Source organism: Oncorhynchus clarkii, chromosome 4 (assembly GCF_045791955.1).
Source record: "Oncorhynchus clarkii lewisi isolate Uvic-CL-2024 chromosome 4, UVic_Ocla_1.0, whole genome shotgun sequence".
NCBI classification, from domain to species: Eukaryota; Metazoa; Chordata; class Actinopteri; order Salmoniformes; family Salmonidae; genus Oncorhynchus; species Oncorhynchus clarkii.
Genome location: NC_092150.1, coordinates 60,579,989 through 60,606,052, shown reverse-complemented (window position 1 = coordinate 60,606,052; position 26,064 = coordinate 60,579,989). Strand labels below are relative to the sequence as shown.

Here is a 26,064-nt window from a genome sequence, read left to right as displayed (position 1 = left end):
CCATTTTCAAGTATTGCCATAGATTTTCGAGCCGATTAAAGTCAAAACTGTAACTAGGCCACTCAGGAACATTCAATGTGGTATTGGTAAGCCACACAAGTGTACGTTTGGCCCTGTGTTTTAGGTTATTGGCCTGCTCAAAATGTAATTTGTCTCCCAGTGTCTGTTGGAATGCAGACTGAACCAGGTTTTCCTCCAGGATTTTGCCTGTGTTTAGCTCGATTCCGTGTATTTTTATCCTAAAAATAACCGAAAGGAGGCTGGTTAAAATAAATTGGCTGTTCTGCCCTTGAGAAAGGCAGTTAACCACCACAACAATTGCTCCCCGAGTGCCGATGACGTGGATGTCGATTAAGGCAACAACAAGGGGTTGGGTTAAATGTGGAAGACTCATTTAGGTTGAATGCATTCAGTTGTGCAACTGACTAGGTATTCCCCTGTCCCCTTTCTTTGCGAGGCATTGGAAAACCTCCCTGGTCTTTGTGGTTGAATCTGTGTTTCAAATTCACTGCTCGACTGAGAGATCTTACAGATAATTGTATGTGGTACAGAGATGAAGTAGTCATTCAAAAACGTTTCAATTTTTAATAAAAAATCTAAAATCATAATTCCACTTTGACATTATGGGGTATTCTGTGTCGGCCAGTGACACAACATCTCAATTGAATCCATTTTGAATTCAGTCTGTAACACAACAAAATGTGGAAAAAGTCAAGGGGTGTGAATAGTTTCTGAAGGCACTCTAGCTGTGCTGTAATCTTCTGTCACTTTAAAATAGAAGCATAGTAAATATGCTATGACAAAAAGTTGAATCTGACCTGGGGAATATCTTCCATACAAGCATTACATCTTAAATCCATTAGAATCAAACGGAGAACATTACTTTTTATGAAACCAATATTGAAAACAATTACTGGAGTCCAAGAGCAGATTTTCTTGCAATATCAACCAATATCTCATTCCACAAACATCTATGTAACTCTCAATGATGTCATCATACTGAAGCATCTGAAGGAGGAAGCCATTTCCCCTGTCTAGATCTTACAGGCAAAGACATTCCAGAGCTTTCTATCTAGAGATGGTGAGTCTCTGAAATGTCCTAAGGGGGGGTTAAGAAAAGCAAGGCAGTGATTATACCCGTACAAATCTGCAGAATGCCATGCATGGATAATTCACACACAGATTAAGACACGTTGAAATGTTTCTGATTGACAAGGGCTATTTTAACATGTCATAAACTTGACATGGAAAAAAGTCACCTTTCGTTGGCTATTTAGAAGAGAACGCCTGTGCACAATGCAAAAACTACTATTCTATTCATCAGGAATGCACTGTAACTAGTCAAAGAAGAGTTTTTTTTCTGAAATACATTTTCTTTGAGTTAAAATGGTTGCTAAATGTACTATGGTAACATTTAAATGACTCCCTCCTGCCAGCTGAGAAATGAATAAGATGAAGTAAGGAGAAAGTCTCTCCCCCTCTGCATTCTTGTGGATCTCCATAAGATGTCTGTTCAGCCATATAGCCACACACAAAGGCCGACAGAACAGGGATCCTCACAGACAGCTAGGCAACAGGGCTTTTGTGCAAACCTTTCAGGAACTCAGGACTCGGTTCAAAACTAAGAAATGCCAAGCTCTCTTTGATTTTCATACCAATTTTGAGAGGGAGGAGGCCTAGGACACAAAGTATTTTTTTATACAGGCATGTTTCGAGACTGCTAGTTTTAACCTTCTTCTCCCTCAATGTAGTTTGATCTATCCCTGGATTGGCATCTAGTGAATCTGAGGGAAAGTCAGGTCCCCAGGCAGTTTCCATCCACACCAATGGGAAGATGGGTGGACTTGTCTGGGATAGTTTCTGAGGTGATATACTCAAGCATATTAATAAATCCTCTTAAATGTAAAGTTCCCTGTTTAGGGGACCTGCGTGGTTATGGTGCCGGCTCCGATCAAACATTTTCGCTTATAAATAAATCTGTGGATACCGTAGATCAAAACGGCTAGCATTGAACGATAGCCCTGGTTCCCAGTAGTATAATTAAGCCTGTGTGATGTAAGATGTGAAACCACTTGTAGCTGGGATGTCTCTCCTACCGTTTTATTCGCTCTTCTGACTGTCCATCAACTCTTGGCTGAACCCTATGTCACAAACCTACAATCCTTACATTGTAGCGCAGCAGGAGAAAGTGATTTCATCATGGTAGCACATTCAGAGATCGATTTATAGCCATTAATGTCAAATAGATTTGAAACAAAAAACACTTTTGGTTTGTCAGAGACATAAAGTTCAAGAAGTCAAGCTAGAGCTCTGTGAGACGTTCACAGTAATGGGGGCAGACGTTGTGATCAAGATAGGCTTTTAGAAAAGATGCACATTGTCTCAAACACTAAACATAGAAATATGTATTTTACAGTGAAGGAAGGTGAAATCTTATAAGTTAGTAGTTTCATAATTTGATTATACTATATTTAGAAAGCATATGTAATTTTAAGCATTATTCAGACAGTTTTGTTGAATAGGAAATACATCAACTATTTTTATCAGAACGGTGAGATTTGAGCCTTTTTTGGAGTATGTAGTATTACTAGTTATTGTTTATGGATCATCATAAATAGTTACTTTTGGGGATGAAGTAGATTACATTTTCGATTACATTTAATCACAGTTAAATGGTTATAAAGGAGGCTGCCCGCCTCAACTAGCTTGACCACGTTGCAATACCTTAGGCCGCTGTTTACTCCTTGAGCTGTCAAATAGCAGCGAAAAGAGGTCAGCCAAAATACTCAAGCATAACTCTTTCAACCCTGGGGCACTGTCATGTATTAACCGACACTGTAGTTCTGACATCAGACATGCCCTCGAGACTGTAGGCTACTTGTTGTAAGAGTTTGAGGAAAACTTTGCGAACGTGAAGGACTACATTCATAGACGCACCAAGAGACATAAGCCGTACTGCAGCTGATGATAACTCATTCAGCTAATGCTTGGTCCATCATCATTGTGCCATTTTTTATCTTTGGCATAGACAGCGTATTCTCCTGTCAAACAGAGGGGTGGCTGAAACTGTCCATACTTTGGGGTTTTCTGATGGTCTCTGACCCACTGAAATTAACAAATGTCAAATCTGATTAAGGTATTGACCGAGTTCATGTCTGCACCAAATGTATGCTTCCTAAATGGCACCCTATACTATACTATACTACTACCCTATACTAGCATATTATAATATACTACTATACTATACTACTATAGTATACCACCACTATACTACTATACTATAGGACTATACCACTATACTATACTGATATACTATACTATGCTATACAATACGACTATACTACAGGGTGTCATGTGGGACACACACAATGTTATTACATATTGAAGGGAATCCTTATTAAACTTATTTTAATTATATTCACGACACTGCAATATGGCATGGTCTAAAGAAGGGCCGGGCAATATGGCCAACATAATATATAATTATATTCTTCTCATTTTTGGCCGTATTGCGTCCTGACCCTAAGATTGCAAGAAATGAATTCTAAGTGGTTTTAATGGGCTTTTTTCCATTCAGATTGTTTTATACTCAACCAAACTAGGACAAAGCTGACAGTAAAGTAGTCCAATTTGTAGAACTTCATTTGTTTAGCACTGTATCAAAATATTGTTATAGACGGTATTGTAAAACATTGAAGTACCTTAAAACCAGAGGAAAAATAACTCTAGACCACCTTTACTCCACACACAAAGACTCCTACAAAGCTCTCCCTTGACCTCCATTTGGCAAATCTGACCATAACTCTATCCTCCTGATTCCTGCTTACAAGCAAAAACTAAAGCAGTAAGTACCAGTGACTCGGTCAATAAATAAGTGGTTAGATAACGCAGATGCTACGCTACAGGACTGTTTTGCTAGCACAGACTGGAATATGTTCCGAGATTCTTCCGATGGCATTGTGGAGCACACCACATGAGTAACTGGCTTCATCAATAAGTGCATCGATAACGTCATCCCCACAGTACCCCAACCAGAAGTCATGGATTACAGGCAACATCCGCACTAAGCTCAAGGAGCAGGACTCTAACCCGGAAGCTTATAACATATCCCGCTATGCCCTCTGACGAACCATCAAACATGCAAAGCATCAATACAGGACTAAGATTGAATTGTACTACACCGGCTCCGACGCTTGCAAACTATTACAGACTACAAAGGGAAACACAGCCGAGAGCTGCCCAGTGACATGAGCCTACCAGACGAGCTAAATTACCTCTATGCTCGCTTCTAGGCAAGCAACACTGAAGCATGCATGAGTGCATCAGCTGTTCCGGAAGACAGTGTGATCATGCTCTTCGTACCCAATGTGAGTACCCACTATTTGCATTGACCCCCCCCCCCCCCCACCTCTTTTACGCTGCTGCTACTCTCAGTTTATTATCTATGCATAGTCCCTTTAACTCTACCTACATGTACATATTACGTCAATTACCTCGACTAACCTGTGCCCCCGCACATTGACTCTGTACCGGTACCCCCTATATATAGCCTCCACATTGACTCTGTACCGGTACCCCCTGTATATAGCCTCCACATTGACTCTGTACCGGGACCCCCTGTATATAGCCTCCACATTGACTCTGTACCGGGACCCCCTGTATATAGCCTCACTATTGTTATTTTACTGCTTCTCTTTGATCATTTTTTATTTAAATTGAAATGTTTTACTTACCTATTTTTTTTACTTGACACTTATTTTTCTTAAAACTGCATTGTTGGTTAAGGGCTTGTAAGTAAGCATTTCACTGTAAGGTCTACAACTGTTGTATTTGGCGCATGTGACAAATAACATTTGATGTGATTTGAACACGATATATCGCCCAGTCCTAGTCCAAAGTTAAAAAGTCTAAAGTGTTTTAACACCTCTAGATCGGCTTTATTTTCCAGAGCTTAATCTTCAATGGAACTTAAGCAGTCAGTTGGTAGGTGCCAAGAACGATAAGTGAGGAGAAAACTGCACACCTCCTGAATAACTGCACAGCACTTGATATCCATGAAGCACGTCAAGAAAACCCACAACCGCTATTCTGGTTGACAGAAACAAACGGTTCCCCAGGGAGTCCAGCGTAATGTTTTCAGACACCTGGCAACAGAAACAGTACGGGGAGCCAGCCAACACTGCCGGGCCTTCATGTACTGCAGAGTGAGTCAGAGCGATGCTCACCTCCACCTGAGACATGCACACAGCACAGCACAGGATGGAGCCGGTCCAAACAACAACATTACATCCACACAGCACAGCACAGGATGGAGCCGGTCCAAACAACAACATTACATCCACACAGCACAGCACAGGATGGAGCCGGTCCAAACAACAACATTACATCCACACAGCACAGCACAGGATGGAGCCGGTCTAAACAACAACATTACATCCACACAGCACAGCACAGGATAGAGCCGGTCCAAACAACAACATTACATCCACACAGCACAGCACAGGATGGAGCCGGTCCAAACAACAACATTACATCCACACAGCACAGCACAGGATGGAGCCGCATCCATCTACCACAACAACAGTACGTCTTTCTTTAGCATGCTCTGGGGCATAGGCTAGCCTAACACACAGGGATTTGACCTCTTGAGTTCTGGACCAGCTGTAGCTCTCCTCTAGAGATCTCCCTCTACTCTTACATAAACCTTCTAGCGCCGATGGGGACAGAGGGGGTTACATAAGAAGCCATGAAGCCACAGCAAGATGAGAGGTGCCTCTGGATTGAAAAAGAACGCCTTGCTTGTGTTGTTTTTTTTATGTCTCAGGGCATCTGCTGGACCAGTTTCACTAACTCAGTGAGCCGCCAGCTTGGCTGGGACCCTTATTGCTTGCATCTTTGTTGTTTGTAATGAAGTAAGCAGAGACAAGATTCCTGAGTCTGACCCCAAAGGATTGTGATCTATTTGATTTTCTGGCAGCACATTAAAAAAAAAAAAACATTTGACGGAAATACAACTTGTAGCTGTGGCTTCTGTGGTCATGCTCCATGCTGGAGTGGTGTTCCCCAGCGGAGTATGGAACAGGGATCAGTGACAGGATTGGACAATGATTGAGACGAGCACTCAGTCCAGAGCAGGATTGGCTCCCCAGTCCCCAGTATTTAGTCAAACTCAGCCATCTGTCTTTCCCCACCCCCACTTCCAGCAAACAGAGGCAGAAACAGAGAGAGAGAGAGACAAAGGCAGAGAGAGAGAAAGAGAGAGAGGGCAGAGAAAGGAGATGGCAGAGAGAAGAGAGGGCAGAGAAAGAAAGGGCCAAGAGAAAGAGTGAGCAGAGAGAGAGATAAGGAGAAAGAGAGAGATTAAATCAAAACGTTGACCCTTTTGCTAATCCCAAGATCTATTTCAGAGCTCATAGCCCCGGTTCCTCCAGGGGTGGCGCCTTGGAAACCTCTGACACACACAGATCAAGGAGTTTATTTCTGAATCAGAGATTTATGGTCATCACTAATCACAAAATCGAAATAGTCAGTCAGTTTAAATAGTCTAAATACAGATCATATACTTTCAAATGACCCAATTCCAAAACTCGTGACTGGTGAGTGTCAGCCTTGAAGAAAGACTCCTGGGCTGTTGTTACTCTGAGGTAGGTAGACAGTGATAATTAAGCTGTTCTGTGTGTTACTGATGCCTGCCAGATGTGAGACTGGAGATAACGCTAACAGCACTTCGAAGAAACTCAACATCAAAGGTATTACCAGGGGTCGTAACCTCTATAGCAAGCCAAGACTTCAGCCTCATATGCAGTCATTGACAATGAATAAGTGAGGTTTAGGATGTTGTCACAAGACCAGCGCTGCCACAGTAGTATACACACACTTCCCAGCTGTGGGAAGATACTGTACTGACCAAAGACTCTAGACTCTGGCCAATCTAGTTATCATAATCATCTGATTTGGATTCATTGTCCTGGACCACTGAACAGAAAAGGCCCCTTGTGTTAGTCAGAGAGAGGCCAGTCAAACACAAATCTCTCTCTCTCTCCCTCTGGGTAATTCAACGGTAATGGAATCACGCTTTGACTCAGATTTCTCACTTTAAAATGTATGCCAGACAAAAACCACTGATTTCAAAGTTTAACAAACCATACAACTCTATGCAAAAAGGACTACTTTGAACACAGACAATTTTCCAAAAACACATTTACTGGAAGACAACGTTTGGTAACAGAAAATCTATGGTGTTTTTTATGCGACCACCTTTTCCAAAAACTCTGTTAAATACATATGTAGGATCTTCATTTGAGCCCGTTTCTACAGCAGAAATATTATACTGCAGCAACAGAAATTGTTAATTATTATATGGATTATAATTCATGGAATTTATTTTGTATTGGTTGCTACATTTTTCATTAGGACATATCAAGTCTGACATTTTAAGGTGGAAATTACAAACTTTATTTGTAACATCCTTATTTTGCATATTTGGATATTAGCCTACACACGGGCTATTATTGTAATGAACTCCGCCCCCAAACAAGACCACATTTGGTTGGTCCGGACCAGACCAAATCTGAAACAATCATAGACAAATAAGTTTCAAACGTTTGGAAATCACGGTACAGCAACGTAGAGTACAGTGGAGTACAGTACAGCATAGCACAGCACAGTTCAGTAGAGTACAGTAGAGTACATACAATAAGATATGTTCAGTAGAGTAGGGTATAGAACAATACAGTACATAATACTAGTGTGCTCTACTGCACTGTACTGAACAACCCAAACTTGTGAAACATAGACGTCCATGATTGGTTCAGATTGGCTCCGGCCAGGGTCAACTGACCAAATTTCAACTATTTTTCAACGTCCACGGACGTCCGTTGTCGGTCGGTGCTCAGTGGGTGAGAATGCTTGTTACAGTAAATGGAAAGAGGTTAGGTGGTAGGTATCCCGGGAGGTGTCAGTAAGAGCCGGGAGAGGTGACATTAACTGGAGAGAGAAGAGAGTGGCAGTGAGAGAGAATGAGAGGGAGGTGTTGTCCAGACTGTTTTCACAGTCTTGCTTTGGCCACCAGACGACAGAAAGCGAAGGAAAAAAAATGATGAGCTGAACATAACAGTATGCCAGTGGAAGGGAGGACGGTATAAGCAGGTAGTTTCTGTTTACTATGATTTACCATTGTGACCAATTCAATGGCAGTAATTCTGTTACTGAGTTTTAATCACTTACAGTTTTTTTTAGAGCTTTGGTACTATTTTCACAAGTATATGGTAAAATTTCACTTCTCTTAGTACAAAAATCAAAATAGATATTCTAAAAGGCTGTTTAAAATAACTTTAAAGCCCATTTTCAATTGACTAAGTACAACACACAACACTCACACAGTAACCTTTCTTTATATGAAATACCTTTCAGAAAAAGTAATGGCCTTTCACAATCCAATGCTCACAATACTCACAAATGTGTGTTTGTAAAGTATAAACAAAATGACATGTAAGATACATCATAACCATACGTAATGACTACTCGTTATTACTAATTGAACCACAATTGGCCACCATATAAAAGTGGGTGTGTGAACACTTGCAAATTCTTTCAACACGACGCAGGATAGACAGCAAGGGAGAGGAAGACATCAAAGAGCTAGTGGGAAAGAGGCCCATCAGAGAGAGGGAGGCAGACGGCAGGGAACTGTTGTGTCTAATGAAGTCCGGACCATCGTCGTTGACCACGTGGTAAACAGAGGCCTTACAATTGCAGAGGCGGTCAAATTTAGTTCACCTCAATCTGAAAAGATACATTCAATCTTGAGAACATTTCGCCAAGAAAACTGGTAAGTCTGAAGGATATGCACTATGCGTTACCATTACATTTACAGTAAATGAAATTGTAACGCATGTAAATTTCACAAAACATGTTTCAGTATGATCTATTGACAGTAGACTCTGTTCTACCCTCAGAATTGACAGAAGACCCCATGGTGTTGTCTGTGGCCGTGTGTTGACCGACCAGCAGTGGTGGAAATTCTGAGGGCCAGGAATGACATACGGCTGTCCGAAATAAAGCAGGCCATTGGGGAGAACGATGACACCTTTGCCAACGTGGCATCAGTCAACCTACCAACAAACACCCGCCTTTTGAAGAGACACCAGGTATCTATAAAACCCATTTACCCGGTGCCTTTTGAGAGAAACGACGACCGGGGGAAACAACTGCGGGCCGAGTATGTTCAAGTACAACACTATATACTGTATTACTGATACTATTTTATGCACATGCTATTTCACAACATCATAATGGAACTATACTATAAAAAAAATGTATTTTTAAAGGGTGATTGTGTGTGATGCTACTGTGAACCATCACAAGTATACACTACATGACCGTAAGTATGTGGACACCTGCTCGTCGAACATCTAATTCCCAAAATCACGGGCATCAATATGGAGTTGATCCCCCCCTTTGCTGCTACAACAGCCTCCACTCTTCTGGGAAGGCTTTCCACTAGATGTTGGAACATTGCTGCGGGGACTTGCTTCCATCCTGCCACAAGAGCAATAGGGAGGTCGGGCACTGATGTGCAAATAGGCCTGGCTCGCAGTCGGTGTTCCAATTCATCCCAATGGTGTTCGATGGGGTTGAGATCAGGGCTCTGGGAAGGCCAGTCAAATTGTTCCACACTGATCTTTACAAATTTCTGTATGGACCTCACTTTGTGCACGAGAGCATTGTCCTGATATCCAGGAGCTCTTTTCGGTCATTAGAGACGGTGGCAGAAACATTATGAACAAACTAAGTTACAAATAATGCGAAAACACACAATGGCACAATTGGTTAGGGGCACGTAAAATGGCAGCCATCTCCTTCGGCGCCATCATCAGCTCATTATGTAGTGAATGAGGACATTCACTGTGATGTGGATGAGAATTTATGGCCAAATGCTCAAGACAGGCTTGATGCAAATGAATGCGTGCATTACATTTCATTAGACCTACTGTACGTGGCAAATGTATCTGAAAAATGACTGATTACACATTGGGTATATATTATGGAAATTATAGATTTTCTGTCAATTTTGTTGGGTAATGTAAGTGCATTGCCTAAAACTGTAATCTGCTGTAATTTACAGTACTATAGCATATTACTTTCAGCATTTCTAAGGGCGATTTGAAACGTTTATCTTGCATTATATGCTATTGGATTAACTGGTAGTTAAAATGACTCAATTGAAAATATATTAAGCTGTGTTTTGGTGATTAACCCAATGTTCTATTACATTTCCCAATAAACTTATAATATGAATCAAATGGTTGTGTGATGAGATGTTTACATCCAAACATATGCACAAAATGACAGGTTTTGGATGAAAGACGGGCTGCTTCAAGTCGGACCAGTTTTGTACTAAACGTTGTGAAAATGTACCACATACTTGTGAAAATAGTACCAGTACCAAAGCAATAAAAAAAATTAAAAAAAATCATTACCAAACTTTATATCAGTGAAAACACTAATTGGTAGGTCTACCTTTATTGCTTACTTATGGAAACTGTCAATATCCTCCCTCATGAGGGTGAGAAATTTGAAAATATCTTAGATATGTGGAGTTTTGGTAATATAATTACAAGGCAATGTTTCTTCAACTTACAGTCCAAGAAGGCAAAGGATTTGTCCAACTAAAAAGTGATATTTTTGGCCAAGGGTATTTACTTCAGCATTATTATGTTTTGATGTATTTCAAAGACCCGCTTTCCATCTGTTGACCAGAAATCAAAGCTTTTGCTTATTTAAAAAAAATTGTAAGATGAAAAATGGTTTATATATATATATATATATATATATATATATATATTTCTCTAAAACAGACTCTTAGCTTTCCTTTGACACGCTCCTATGAACTTCACGTTGGTGCTCACAGGTTCGTTTATATGGAAATGCCCCTCTCCCCACACACACACTAGCAAGTGCACAGCAAAGGGCCTGCCAGCCTTGTCACCCAGTCTCCAGCTGCAGAGGACTAACAAATGTTTGTGTGAAATGAAGGCTGAGGCGCAGCCTGCAGAGAAGACTTACTCCCCCCACTGCTTTGTTTGGAGCATCTCCTTTCAGCCTGCCTCTGAAAAGAAGGACCAAACATCAATATGTTTCAGCAGCGTGGGGTGGGGTGGACCATCTCAGACCCACTTTTTTTAAAGGACCTCTTGGCCGCAGAGACTCAATGTTGCTGTTTCAAAGCTAATGTCTACACATTTTGCCAAAGCTTATGCCGTGTTCTTCATGCTATGTGAGTGACTGAAACATAAATAAATCAATGGTGGCCCCATGTCATGACTGTCTTATTTTGGTGATTGTTAGATCTCAAAGAATCTTATTTGAAAATACACTGAACAAAAATATAAACGCTACATGCAATGTTTTGGTCCCATGTGTCATGACCTGAAATAAATATCCCAGAAATGTTCCATTGGCAGAATATTTTTCATTTATTTAATTTCTTGCACAAATTTGTTTACATCCCTGCTAGTGAGCATTTCTCCTTTGCCAAGATAATCCATTCACTGGACTGGTGTGGCATATCAAGAAGTGTATTAAACAGCATGGTCATTACATAGGTGTACCTTGTGCTGGGTACAACAAAAGGCCACTCTAAAATGTGCAGTTTTGTCATAACACAATGCCACAGATGTCTCAAGTTTTGAGGGAGCGGGCAACTGGCATGCTGACTGCAGGAATGTCCACCAGAGCTGTTGACAGAGAATGTAATGTTCATTTCTCTACCATAGGCCACCACTAACCTCGTTTTAGAGAATTTGGCAGTACGTCTAACCGGCCTCACAACCGCAGACAATGTATATGGCGTAGTGTGGGCGAGTGGTTTGCTAATGTCAACATTGTGAATAGAGTGCCCCATGGTGGCGGTGGGGTTACGGGAAGGCATAAGCTACGGACAACGAGCACAATAGAATTTTATCGATGGCAATTTAAATGCAAAGAGATACCGCAACGAGATCCTGAGGCCTATTGTCGTACCATTCATCCGCCGCCATCACCTCATGTTTCAGCACGATCATGCACGGCCCCATGTCGTAAGGATCTGTACACAATTCCCGGAAGCTGAAAATGTCCCAGTTCTTCCATGGCCTGCATACTCACAAGACATGTCACCCATTGAGCATGACGTGTACAACAGAGTGTTCCAGTTCCCACCAATATCCAGCAACTTCGCACAGCCATTGAAGAGGAGTTGGACAACATTCCACAGGCCACAGTCAAGCGCCTGATCAACTCTATGCAAAGGAGATGTCGCACTGCATGAGGCAAATGGTGTTTGTACCATTTACTGACGGGTTTTCTCATCCACCCCTCCTACCCTTTAATTTAAGGCATCTGTGAACAACATGCCTATCTGTATTCCCAGTCATGTGAAATCCACATATTAGGGCCTAATGAACTCATTTCAATTGACTGAAATGAAGTATAACTTGGAATTTTCGCATGTTGCGTTTATATTTTTAAGTATACTTTTTCCACTTTTTTTTTTTTTTTACATTACAGCCTTATTTCAAAAGAATATTATACATTTTACTCATCAATCTATATACAATACCCCGTAATGACAAAGCAAAAACAGGTTTTTGATTTTTTTGTGTGCAAATGTATAAAGTATTCAGACCTTTTACTCAGTACTTTGTTGAAGCACCTTTGGCAACAATTACAGCCTTGAGTCTTCTTGGGTATGGCGCTACTTGCTTGGCACAGCTGTATTTGGGGAGTTTCTCCCATTCTTCTCTGCAGATACTCTCAAGCTCTGTCGGGTTGGATGGGGAGCGTTGCTGCACAGCTATTTTCAGGTCTCTCCAGAGATGTTCGGAATATGGCTGGGACACTCAAGGGCATTCAGAGACTTGTCCTGAAGCCACTCCTGCATTGTCTTGGCTGTGTGCTTAGTGTTGTTGTCCTGTTGAAAGGTGAACCTTCTCCCCAGTCTGAGGACCTGAGCTCTCTGGAGAACTTTGCTCCATTCATCTTTCCCTCAACCCTGACTAGTCTCCCTGTCCCGGCCGCTGAAAAATATCCCCACAGCATGATGCTTCCACCACCATGCTTCACCGTAGGGATGGTGCCAGGTTTACTCCAGAAGACACGCTTGACATTCAGGCCAAATAGTTCAATCTTGGTTGCATCAGACCAGAGAATCTTATTTCTCATGGCTGAGTCCTTTTAGATACCTTTTGGCAAACTCCATGTGGGCTGTCATACGCCTTTTACTGAGGAGTGGCTTCCATCTGGCCACTCTACCAAAAAGGCCTGATTGGTGGAGTGCTGCAGAGATGTTTGTCCTTCTGGAAGGTTCTCCCATCTCCACAGAGGAACTCTGGAGTTCTGTCAGTATGACCATTGGGTTCTTGGTCACCTCCCTGACCAAGGCCCTTCTCTCCCAATTGTTCAGTTTGGGCCGGGCAGCCAGCTCTAGGAAGAGTCTTGGTGGTTGCAAATTTCTTCCATTTAAGAATGATGGAGGCCACTGTTCTTGAGGACCTTCAATGCTACAGAAATGTGGAACCTGTCTTGGAGCTTTACAGACAATTCCTTCAACCTCATGGCATTGGTTTTTGCTCTGACATGCACTGTCAACTATGGGTCCTTACAAAAAAAACTTTTCACTTTGTAATTATGGGGTATTGTATGTAGATTGAAGAGGAACATTTATTTAATCCATTTTAGAATAAGCCTGTAACGTAAGAAAATTAGGAAAAAGTCAAGGGGTCTGAATACTTTCCGGATGTAATGTACACTCCATTATCTTTTCTACATACTTTATCTGGTTTTAGTCATTGAAATTTACACTGAAAACGTTTTACCATTCTCAACATATGTATATATATATATACTGTATGTTTTTTCAAATATTTTTTGGAGTGGTGGCCTCACGCTGCTAGATTAATATAGGCGAAACACCTTAAATCCTCTGCGCTAAAACACTTAATGATCGCAGATGTGGCTGTGCTGAAAGAGCAAGGAGCTGTGGATAATGACAAGCGTTTACTGTACCAATAAAGAGGTTTAGAGCACCTGCAAGGCAAAGGAGTAAAGAAATATATTTTTATTGTCCCACCAGGCTATTCACTTGCTCATTCAATGGCCTACTATTTATGTCAAAAGGTGCACTTCTGTTTTACAATCACACAATTCCCTAAAATTTCAACAACAAAAAAATACACAACATAGCAGTAATAGGCTAGTAACCCATCATTAAATGGCCCCTTCCTTCCTCTCCCTTCTCATTTATCTTGTACGTTGATAATAGGCATTGTCTCACCACCTGGGAAGTGAAACCGTAATCAATGTAAAAAGAATCTCATCCATATAACACTATCTGGTTTCCTCATCTCATATAAGTTTAATGGGCCCCCAGCCCCAGACGTCCATTATGGGTCATCCTTTCCCAGTTACACACCTGGTGCCGCGCTGACCTCTCCATCACACTGGCACGCTAATCAGCTCCCCAGGGAACCCAAGAGACGGCCAGGCGGGGGAAACAGCTAGGCAACTCCTACACACACTGACTGCATGATGAGCCTTTTCATGATAAACACAAAACTGAAGACACTGGCTATACTCCAATGCACAATTAGGCGAGGCCTATGCATCACCCTCAGACAAACATAATTCAATCACACATACGGTATTAAGATTGATTGGATAAAATGGGGATATTATTTACAGCACAATGCATGATCGCGTAATTTCCTCCCGTTATGTTCCCTTTATGTCACAGTTGTAATGTCTCTTGTCACATATTTAATATGTAAAACTGAGTAGTTGGTTCTGGTTTATCTCTGCATTACAATTTTAATATGGTTGAGGAGAATTCTGATTAACCTTCATAAAGGCGTCCGAATGCTTCCCAGCCGAAATGGTTCCGAAGAGTTTGTTCATATAATATGACAACATTTTGAAGTTTTTTTTTTCTTTTTTCGGACTTCGTTACGGGTTTTTTCAGCTGTTCGGGCACACTACATCTTTTTTCTTGAGGCAAGCCGAAATTGGTGGCTGAAGTCTACGCCCCTTCGTCGGTAATTGGTCAACAGTAGGGATTCTTCAGTAAAGTCTTTGTCATTCTATAAGAAATTAATGAAACACTGCACCAAACATCTTAGTCAGATGTAAAATTGCATGACTAAGACCTTCTCGTCAAAAACATCAACTCAAGAAATCTGTCATTGATTATCTTTTATTAATTCTGACTTTTGAGGATGTGTATACTGGCTACAGCGTCTCTAAATGGACAAACAGTACTATTGCCGCTTTTTTTTCTAGTTTTTCAAGTGAAGGTCTTTTTAAAGGAGTAGCCAGTATACCCTTCCTCAAAATAATCTGAATCTGAAATAACTCAAGAAATCTGTCATTTAATTTTCACAGGGAGATCTTAGAGATCGCGCAATTTTACATCTAACTAAGAAGAATATCTTTAAAAAAAAAAGGTTTACTCTCTCAAAGTTACAAGTGCGCAGGCACCTAGCACTGTTTGTTTAGCATGTTTCTGCAGTGCACATGAGATGGAGTTTGCTTCCATCTCATCGTCCCACACACAATGGCAGACCGAAGGGAGGGTGTTGCGGCATCCTCCAGATGCTGTTATTTTATCTAAAACATTAGAGCTCATGCCTTTCAAGCGACTTTTTTCAAATCATCATTAGTCACATCATGCAGCCCAACGTTTGTAGAACAACTGAAGTTACCTTAATAACTCTAAATTAAGCATATAGGAGTACCTATTTCTTTAACTTCTCAACACAGAATAGCCGCATGTGCGCACTTCCTCTAATCATTTGGAGGAAATATTTACAGTGCCTTGCGAAAGTATTCGCCCCCCTTGAACTTTGCGACATTTCAGGCTTCAAACATAAAGATATAAAGAAGAATCAACAACAAGTGGGACACAATCATGAAGTGGAACGACATTTATTGGATATTTCAAACTTTTTTAACAATTCAAAAACTGAAAAATTGGGCGTGCAAAATTAATTTTGCTTGTTGTTGATTCTTCACAAAAAAATACAGTTTTATATCTTTATGTTTGAAGCCTGAAATGTGGCAAAAGGTTGCAAAGTTCAAGGGGGCCGAATACTTTCGCAAGGCACTGTATATGTCATTCAGCTTTGTTCAAATGTTTTCTTCATACTATAAAATAATGCAAAGAATTCTAAAACGCTTGTCTGCTAAATGAACTAGTGTAGTCCACAGCCATTTGGCATAGCCAGATCAGGACCTAACATCAGGACAACTCAGAGTATGCTATTCTGTTCTTCTGAAATAGACTAGATGTTCTTCATATCATGCTTCTTTAGACCTGTCCAAAATAATGTGTTTATTGTGAAGGTGTAGGCTATATTACATGGATTTATTAGACTTTTTAAAATGTAGATGTTCCAAAGGTGTGTGGAAGCCAGGAGAGCTAAATATGTTTGTTAATTAACAGTCAATTACCGTGAGACCAACAGTTATTTGCTTGACAATCACCGGCTGACAATTTGGTCACCGCCACAGCCCTGTCCCCGACTCTGCTTCTGTCACGCAAGCTGTTTTAAATAGTTCCCCGCCTCCAGTGCAAGCGCAAGGGATAGTTAATTGTACTACCGAACCGCCCCTAATCAAAACGGCCTAAACCCAGCCATCAGAAAACACTGAATTTTCCTTTTTTTTCAATGTGTAAATCCTGCTTGAGTCATCTGGGACCCGCAAGCTAATTCCAAGTGGCTACTAGGGGGGGCACTTGAACATTCGCAATGTCATTCCAAAAAGTGATCAAATTACAACATCTACTAACCGACTTCCACTGCCTTTCAGAGACATGGCTCCATCTTCTGCTTTGATTGTGCCTGTCTACAATGTTATCAGGAGAGACAGGATTGAAGGAAAAGGGGGTCTGATTTATATTAAAGAACATTTCCATTGTAAACAAATTGATAACGTGATAATGAACTATTATGTATTGGCCTAAACGTTACACTGTCCCCAAATGTCTTCTACCCTTATTGGAATTTACACACCACCTTCCACCAAAAGTGTGTTTTGTTATCAGTTTAATAACATGCTTAGGGAATGTGATTTTGGCAAAGAGGTAATCTTAGTGTGAGATTTGAACATTCATTATGAAGACAAGTCTTTGTAGGAAATCCCTCAAACGGATCACTAATACCTTTGAACTCACACAGCTAGTTAAAGGGCCAACCAGGGTGTCTAAAACACGTCAGGTGTTCAGTAATAAACCAGAAAGAGTGACTAAATCATTCAATATGGTAACTGGGTTGTCTGATCATAACCTGACACTCATAGCCAGAAAGCTTTCTAAGTACAGGTTTAACCTCTCTACTGTTAGAAAGCCTGATCCGCTCAGAATACCTAAGAGTGAATTAAATCATTTTGAAAACATAATTAAGGGAATTATCTGGAATGATCTCTTGTCCTATACAAATTATGTGGAAGCTGATAGTCAGTCAGGTTTCTGTCCACAATCCAAACTACAATAAATGGCTTCCTAAAGAAGATCTAATACAAACCTGGCCAAAAGAGCACTCTTCCTTGGCTAAATGGAGAAATCTGGAAACTGATGAAAGAAAGAGATCATGCTCTAAAATCAACTCTAAAGTCCAAATTAGAGGGAAAGTGTAAATTTATCTGGGAGAATCTAAAAAAGTTAACAGGGAAACACCATAGTAACACTGCAAAAAGACTAGAAATCGATGTGAATGACAGGATGCAGTCGAAATGGCAACAGCCTTCAATTCCTACTTTGTTGACTGTCAAGGTACTGACACAGAGCCCCTCCACTGGTTTCTTGGGCTCAGCGCCAGTGAATGACACTCAACCTGTCTTCATCATAAGGGAGGTTTCTGAGTTAAGAGGTGAACAAGGTGATTAGCTCACTAAAGAACTCTAAAGCCAAAGATGTGTTTGGGCTGGACTCTACCTTTCTTAAAAACTAAAAAGAGTCACCCATTGGCCCCATTACTAAGGTCACCAACACATCTATTGGTCGGGGGGGGGGGGGGGGGTCCAAGGGTCTGGAAGTTGGCCATAATAACGGCCATCTTTAATTCAGGTGACCCTGTGGACATGAGTAACTACAGGCCCATTAGTATACTACCTGTGGTGTCAAAGGTTGCTGAAAAGTGTAGCAGAGCAACTGATTGCCCACCTCAACAACAATCCCTTCACATTACACTTCATGCAGTTTTACTTCAGAGCAATACACTCCACAGAAACGGCCAACTGCTTTATTCTGGAAAATGTGAAGTCCAAGATGGGCAAAAGGGGGTGTTGTTGTGGCTGTATTTCTAGACCTAAGGAAAGCTTTTGATACTGTTAACCATGAGGTTCTTGCAATGGGAATTTTAATGTTTGTGATTTTCTTAGAACTAATTTCTGTCCTATTCATGTGCTGTTCTAATAACCAATTTCTGTGTTCATGCAAGTGTCTGACTGTACAAATCCTCACTATCAGTAGCTGCAATTTGGCACTACGCCCAGACCGTGTTTTGAGAAGGAATGAAAGATATCTCCGTTTCAAGGACTCAGTTTAGAGAGAAAGAAGCCTCGTGAGGTGTTGGTCTGTCACATGTTATGAACCAGTATTGGTCGGTCACTTGAATTAAACAAAACAGTCATGATTAATTAATTATGCTAAATCATGCAAATATAACTTGTCTGTGTATAGTCGTATATAAGACAACTTCTGCGTCTGCCCAGGTAGAGCTCCTGATTGACATGTGTAATATGGTGCATTGAGCTGGTTGGAACCTCTCCAGAGCTGACAATAAACAATTATTCATTTAAGATTGACTTTGTATCCCTGTGTATGAATTTCCACGACATTCTCATCACAAAACTGTCCAAGTTCAACATTTCCCCCGGTGCCTTGAGATGGATGAAATCATACCTTGAAGGCAGAACCCAGTGTGTCAGAGTGAGCAATGAGCTGTCTCCCACCCTCAGCTATGATGTGGGCGTGCCATATGGGTCAATACTGGGGCCCCTCCTGTTCAGCCTGTACATTTAATGATCTGCCTTCTGTCTGTACTGGGTCTGAAGTTCAAAGGTATGCAGATGATAGTGATATATGTGCATGCAAAGAGCAAACAACAAGCTGCACAAGAACTCACCACTGTAATGGTCATCTTACAAAGTGGCTCAGTGAATCATGTTTGCATCTCAATGGGAAAAAACAGTCTGCATTTTCTTCACAAAGAGGGAAACTGATGCTTCTGAGCCAGATGTCTGTCTATGTGTCAGGGGAGAAGCTCTAGGTGATATACAATTTTAAGTACTGTACCTTGGCATAATACTTGATTCCAATCTCTCTTTTAAAAAGCAGGTTAAAAATAAAAAGGTAACTCAAATAACCAAATTCAACCTATCTAATTTCCAATTCATATGAAATTGTTTGACTACAGAGGTAGCAAAACTGTACTTCAATGCTATGATACTACCCTACTTAACATACTGCTTAACTAGTTGGGCCCAAGCTTGATAGAAAGCCCAATAGCCATCATCACTGTTAGATCCTCAGAGGGCATGAGCTCCTGAGTTGGGGAAAAACTTGTGCAATATTAAAGATCCTAAATGGTCTGGCTTCCCCTCCACTTAGTACTTTAGTCAAACAGAAAACCCAAACCCATGGCAACAGATCCACAAGGTCTGCCATGAGAGGTGACTATGTCTGGAACACACTGCCATTAGACACACGCAACTGTCGAACCTTCACAAAAAAAACATAAAGACATGGCTAAAGGTCAATCGGACTTGTGAACATCATTCCTAGCTGTGTATTGCCGCTTTCCATGTTATCTGTAGCTTGTGAGGTGTGGAACCACTTTGCAGCTTTTATATATTTAGTTTTTTTGCATTTTGTGCCATTTCTCTGACTGTGTTCTACGTGTTGCTTGTCCTATGTGGCACCTGCATGTGCTCAATGCTCATTGTTTGTCTGTATTGTTAATGCAATTGTTTTCAATGACCTGCCCAGGGACTGTGGTTGAAAATTAGCCGGCTGGCTAAAACCGTCACTTTTCCTCAAACGGTGCACTGTCCATGTAAATAAAACTCAAACTCAGTATGTTTGGTGCTGTATTTCTCAATTAAAAAAAAGTGCATGAAAATGAGTCTCTCTCGTTGAAAGACAACAAAGACTATGGAAGAATCCCGACTGTTGACCAATCACTGACGAAGGGGCGTAGACTTCGGCTCCGAACTTCGCCTTGCCTCGAGAAACATGCAGTGTGCCCGAACAGCCAAAAACGAGAAATACGTCTTCATAATATACGCACAAACGTTTCCGGTTGGGAAGCATGCGGACACCTTTATCCTCTTCTGTGACTCAGAAATGTCTACCAAATCTGTCATCACTAAGGTGTTCAGCAGCTCCATTTTTATTACCTTTATTTAACTAGGCAACTCATTTAAGAAAAATTCTTATTTACAATGACGGCCTACACCGGCCAAACCCAGACGACACTGGGCACCGCCCTATGGGACTCCCAATCACGACTGGTTGTGATACAGCCTGGATTTGAACTAGGGTGTCTAGTGACACCTCAAGCACCTAGATGCAGTGCCTTAGACTGTTGAACCACTCAGGTGCCCAAGGAATGCTTCAGAGACTGTCTCAGAGTTCCCTTCCCCAACAGTATGTTTAACAGAAAATTACAGCATTTGACTTCTCATGTCCTTATTTCTTACCATCCATAAAAACACATAAAACAATCTAGCTGGAGGAGGCCAGTGTAATGAGGGGAAAGACATTTGTTTGTAGTTCAAGAAACACAGATCAAATGGGAGTGTGGATGACGCTCAATCATGCACCTATTTACATAAATGCACCACCTTGGAGTGTCTTTCTAATGATGAAAGGCAATAAGCTTAACTATTCTGCATATGAAAAACAGTGAATGTATTTTCCGCTTCAGAATGGATTACTTAACAATCTAAAGCTATCCAAGAAAACAGAGTCATTTCTTTACATTTATATAAGCTTTCTTTCTATTAAATGGGGGTTTGTACAGCCTAGGGGATTTCTGCTAATGATTTCTTCTTAGCACGGTAATTACCCTCAACCTGTAATTGACTCTGACAATAATAAGGCCCTTACTTACAAGCTCTGCTTACAGTCCACTGAGAAGCCAAATGTGGCTGCCTGTGTATATCTCTCTGATATGCCTGTTTTTTTCCAACTTTCCCCTCAATTTAAAACTGTCTCCCTCTCCTTCACCCTGATAGGCAAGGACATATACTGAAATAGATAATACATTATTTTATTCATATAGGCCTAGATAAACAGTATATGGCATTGTCGTTGGTACCCCTTGGGCACGTGGAATTCTACTACCTATCTGGGACCAGGGATGTCTCGCTAAACATAAAACTGTTCAAAAGGCATCAACTTTGGTCTCAAATTATCAATAATCCAAATGGCCAAGAAATGTAATTTGACCAACGCAGCATAGGCTACACATAGTCCCAGATTTGAACATTATTAATAAAGGAACCCAAGAAATGATTTGATCTGCTCGGGGGAAAAAAATACATCATAGCAAAAAGTATCAGATATTGAGCTCATACCAAAATGTTCCGCGCGTAATTCGCCAGACGAACTCTCCGTCCGATTACAAATCCTTGGAAGATAAACCCGATTCGAAGCACGAGAAGCGGTGCGGGCTATTTACATTGAAAGACAACAAGAAGCTTGAGGGGACTGTCGATGGCTCCGTAGTTTATCCAGGCAGAAAGTAAAAACAGATGGGACGGGAGCTACGCTCACTGAGACCCAACTCCCAAATAAACTCAATCCGAGCTTGTCTTCACACTACCACCCGCCCTGTCCAATTTGCATATCAATAGATATTGTGACAGCCTCTGTTAATGAGGTGAAATGAAGGAGCGCTGATACAATCCCACTATTTGGGAAGAGAAGCAGTCCATCGGTTCTGCACCCGGCGCCACCCTATGGGACAGCAACCCTCTCACTGGCCTGTCACTTTATTTCCTACTAGAAAGTGAAAGGCAATTCCGGTTATTTCTGTGCTATCCTCAACAGGCATGTCATGCTATGAAATGCATCTTACTGAGTAGACTAGTTTATCATTAACCAGCAATGACCAACATTTTTTTTTTTTGGTGGGGGGGGGGGGGGGGGGGTGTATACAAGCAACTAAATTAGGTGAGTGGGGTATGTGAGATTATCCAAATATGGATCATAATTTTTACTAAGTCTGAACTACACTGTTAAAATGAAGTGCGTTCTAACACTAAAACTAGTGGCAACTGAGCTGCCACCACCTTAGATGAGCCGAAACCTTAACTTTGCTGGAGTATTGAAACACATGTTGTGAGACAGATGGAAGGTGTGCTGAAACATTCATCCTGAGGTGTTCTGAAACATCATATTGACATGGTGTGTTGTAACGCAACATAATGAAGAATTGTGCAACACCTTGCCAGAGATGGGTAGCACGAACACGGAAAGGGTTGAAAATACTTATGGTGTTTCGAGTCCTGCCTAGAGCAGAATTGGCTCCCTTTTTCTGGAGTTTCCAAAATCTGTAAATGGGAGTCCCTTTTCATATTGCATATTAATGATATTGGCAACCCTTTATTTTAAGGGTCCAAAATAAACCATTAAATGCCATTAAGTTGTTGTGTTTTCATCATTTATTAATCATTACTCCCACATTAATAAAACTGAAGACTGACTGAGCGCACGAAGGCAGTGTTTTGACAAGCAAAAGCCCTGGGTTCACATCCACATTCTCACGTGAATACCAGTGACGAAGGCCCACTTTACACATGTTCAGAAAGTATTCACACCCCTTGACTTAGTCCACATTTTGTTCTATTACAGCCTGAATTTAAAATGTATTATATTGAGATTTTGTGTCACTGGCATACACACAATAGCGCATAATGTCAAGGTGGAATATTTTTTTTAGAAATGTCTTGAGCCAATTACTGGAAATTGATCAACTGAGAAACAGCTTCTGTGAGAGAGTGTGGCAATCACAAGTTCAACTTTTTTGAGAGGTGGGTATCTTGCTATCTCCTCCCATTCCAGAAGAAAAGGTGTGAAATAAAATAAAAGTTTGGGTGTCCTACCCTTAGTGAAGGGATACAGTTTCATACACAGAAACCACATCATGGAGAGTGGCAGCCTGTCCCCGTGATGGCAGCTTCTTAAGGGCTAGCCTCCGTCATATCCTTTCACCTAGACGATGTGAGCCAAGCTTGGGAGGTTATTCAAGTGCCACTGTTAATAAGAGCGTGAGCGTGCACAGATATCTCTGCCTGTGGTAGAGCGAGCCCTTTGTGATTCCTGCTCTACGCCCTGGAGATGTGGATATGGTTGTAACCTGACCTACCAGCAGCTCTCATCCATGGGAGCCGTGAGAGATTCTTGTGTTGGGTTGACCTGTAGCTGAGGCTAACGGTAGCACAGCGGCTTTGTTTGACCACATTAGGCAGGGTTATAGCTTAGGTGTGAAAAACATATTCTGTCTGTCCGCCTGAGCCGCCTTGGCTTTGACCTTATTTTATTGTTATTATATATATATATACATATATATATGCTTGTTTTATTACCTTGATGTGTGTAGATAGTAGTTAAGAAGCATGAGCACCCTAACAGGTACAAATAGAGTCGTACAGTGAAGTACTTTTCTATTATATGATTTCATCACCCAGGTAACAGACACTGAGTGTACAAAACATTAGGAACACCTTCCTAATATTGAGTTGCACCCCCCTTTGCCCTCAAAACTGCCTCAATTTGCCAGGGCATGGACTCTTCAAGGTGTCGAAAGCCTTCCACAGGGATGGTGGCCCATGTTGACTCCAATGCTTCCCACATTTGCAAGGGGTGGCAGAGTAGCCTAGTGGTTAGAGTGTTGGACTAGTAACCAAAAGGTTGCAAGATCAAATCCCTGAGCTGACAAGGTACAGGTCTGCTGTTCTGCCCCTGAACAACCACTAGGCTATCATTGAAAATAAGAATTTGTTCTTAACTGACTTGCCTAGTTAAATAAAGGTAAAATCAATTAAAGTTGGCTGGATGTCCTTTGGGTGGTGGACCATTCTTGATACACACAGGGATACTGTTGAATGTGAAAAACCCAGCAGCATTGCAGTTCTTGACACACTGCAATGCTGCTGGCACCTACTACAACACCCTGTTCAAAGGCACTTTTGTCTTGAATATTCACCCTCTGAATAGCACACATACATAATCCATGTCTCAATTGTCTCAAGGCTTAAAAATCCTTTTTTAACCTGTCTCCTCCCCTTCATCTACACTGATTGTAGTGGATTTAACAAGTGACATCAATAAGGGATCATAGCTTTCCCCTGGCCAGTCTATGTCATGGTAGAAGCAGATGTTCCTAATGTTTTGTACACTCAGTGTAAGTCATTGCATTGTAACCTGCTGTACTTTGAGGGTAGAATTGCTCTAGGTTATCGGTCTGTCTGATTTGTGTGCATTAATACTGTTAATACTGAGCCTTACTGTATGATATACCATGTGGCAATAGCATCTATGGTTTGAAAGTGGTCAATACCCCTCATCGAGTTAGCTGTGTTTGTAATTTGATGCAGGCCATTAAGACAAACACGTCACCTAACAATACTCAGGGACCTAAGTGGACAGCAGCCATTTCAAAGCAACAAGCAAGGTAGAACATTTTCAGATGAACCTCCAAACTTGTAAAGAGTAGGCTTGTAAAGATCTGTTTCTGTTCTGTTTAGAAGTAGGTAACTAATGGGATGTATTCATCAAAAATCAAAACTGAGTTTGTTCAATAACGTTCCCAAATAATTCAGATGTAACTTATTACCTGTAAGAAGTAGCAACAGTATCTTCAAAACAAATAAAACGAAACTGAAAACACACACCTCAAAGATACTGCAAGCCTCCTGCTTTTACTCATGCTAGTCTCACATAAGAAGGTCCCATAAATCTGACAGTCATTTCTCTGTCAGATTCATAGAACCCCACTGGGCAGGCAGCTGTTATTGGAAGGCTGACTTTCAGTAACAGCATTCCCATAGTTCCCCACAGTCATCTCCTTATTCAGTGCTCAAATTGCACCACATAATTGACAACACAAGCAAAATAGTGAGTGAATGACTGAGCTACCACATAAAAAAATACTACAGTTTACTATATAATACTATAGTACTTACTATATAATTATGTAGTAAACTGTAATATACTGTAGAATACTATACTACACACTGTAGTATACTTCGATGAGGTGTAGTACTTACTATAGAATTTGGTAGTATACTGTAGAATACTATAGTAAATACTACAGTGTACTACAGACCGCAAAAACACTACAATAAATACTACAGTAATGTCCGCAAAAACACTAGTCTGCAAAAACACTACAGTAAATACTACAGTAATTTACACAAACACACTAGTCTGCAAAAACACTACAGTAATTACTATCATTTGCATACACCCTGCCCATTCCCCTCACCCTTACAGAATAAAAATGCAGTCAGAGGGCAGTATAACTGCAGTACACTGTAATACAACTGTAATTAGAGTGCAGTATAACTGCAGGATGCTACAAATAACACTTCTTTTTTTTTTTACTGCAGTAATTTTTCAGTGTAACTGCAGTTACAGTGCAGAATAACTACAAAATACCACAGTTGACTGCAGTTACTGCACTTTTACTGCAGTTTCAAAACAGGTTATGGAAAATTTGCTCTTTGAGTAGGCCTATTTGTTTTGGTCCAGTAGGTTTCCTTAAGAAGAAACCCCCCACTTCTATGTCAAAGATAATAAAGCAAAAACACTACAGTAAATACTACATTATAAACTGGGTGGTTCGAGCGCTGAATGCTGATTGGTATACCACGAGTATATCAAAACATTTATTTTTACTACACTAATTACATTGGAAACCAGTTTATAATAGCAATAAGGTACCTCAGGGGTTTGAGGTATTTGGCTACAATAATTACTATAGTATATACTACAGTAGTTTTTTACTACAGTATTTACAC

General features: G+C 40.9%; 1 protein-coding gene across 1 annotated transcript in view; it reads right to left on the bottom strand.

Annotated features, from left to right (window-relative positions):
- LOC139407035 (ankyrin repeat domain-containing protein 6-like) overlaps positions 1-26,064 on the bottom strand; it is a 50,273-nt gene that overhangs the window by 23,162 nt on the left and 1,047 nt on the right. The gene's annotated exons all lie outside the window — the stretch shown is intronic.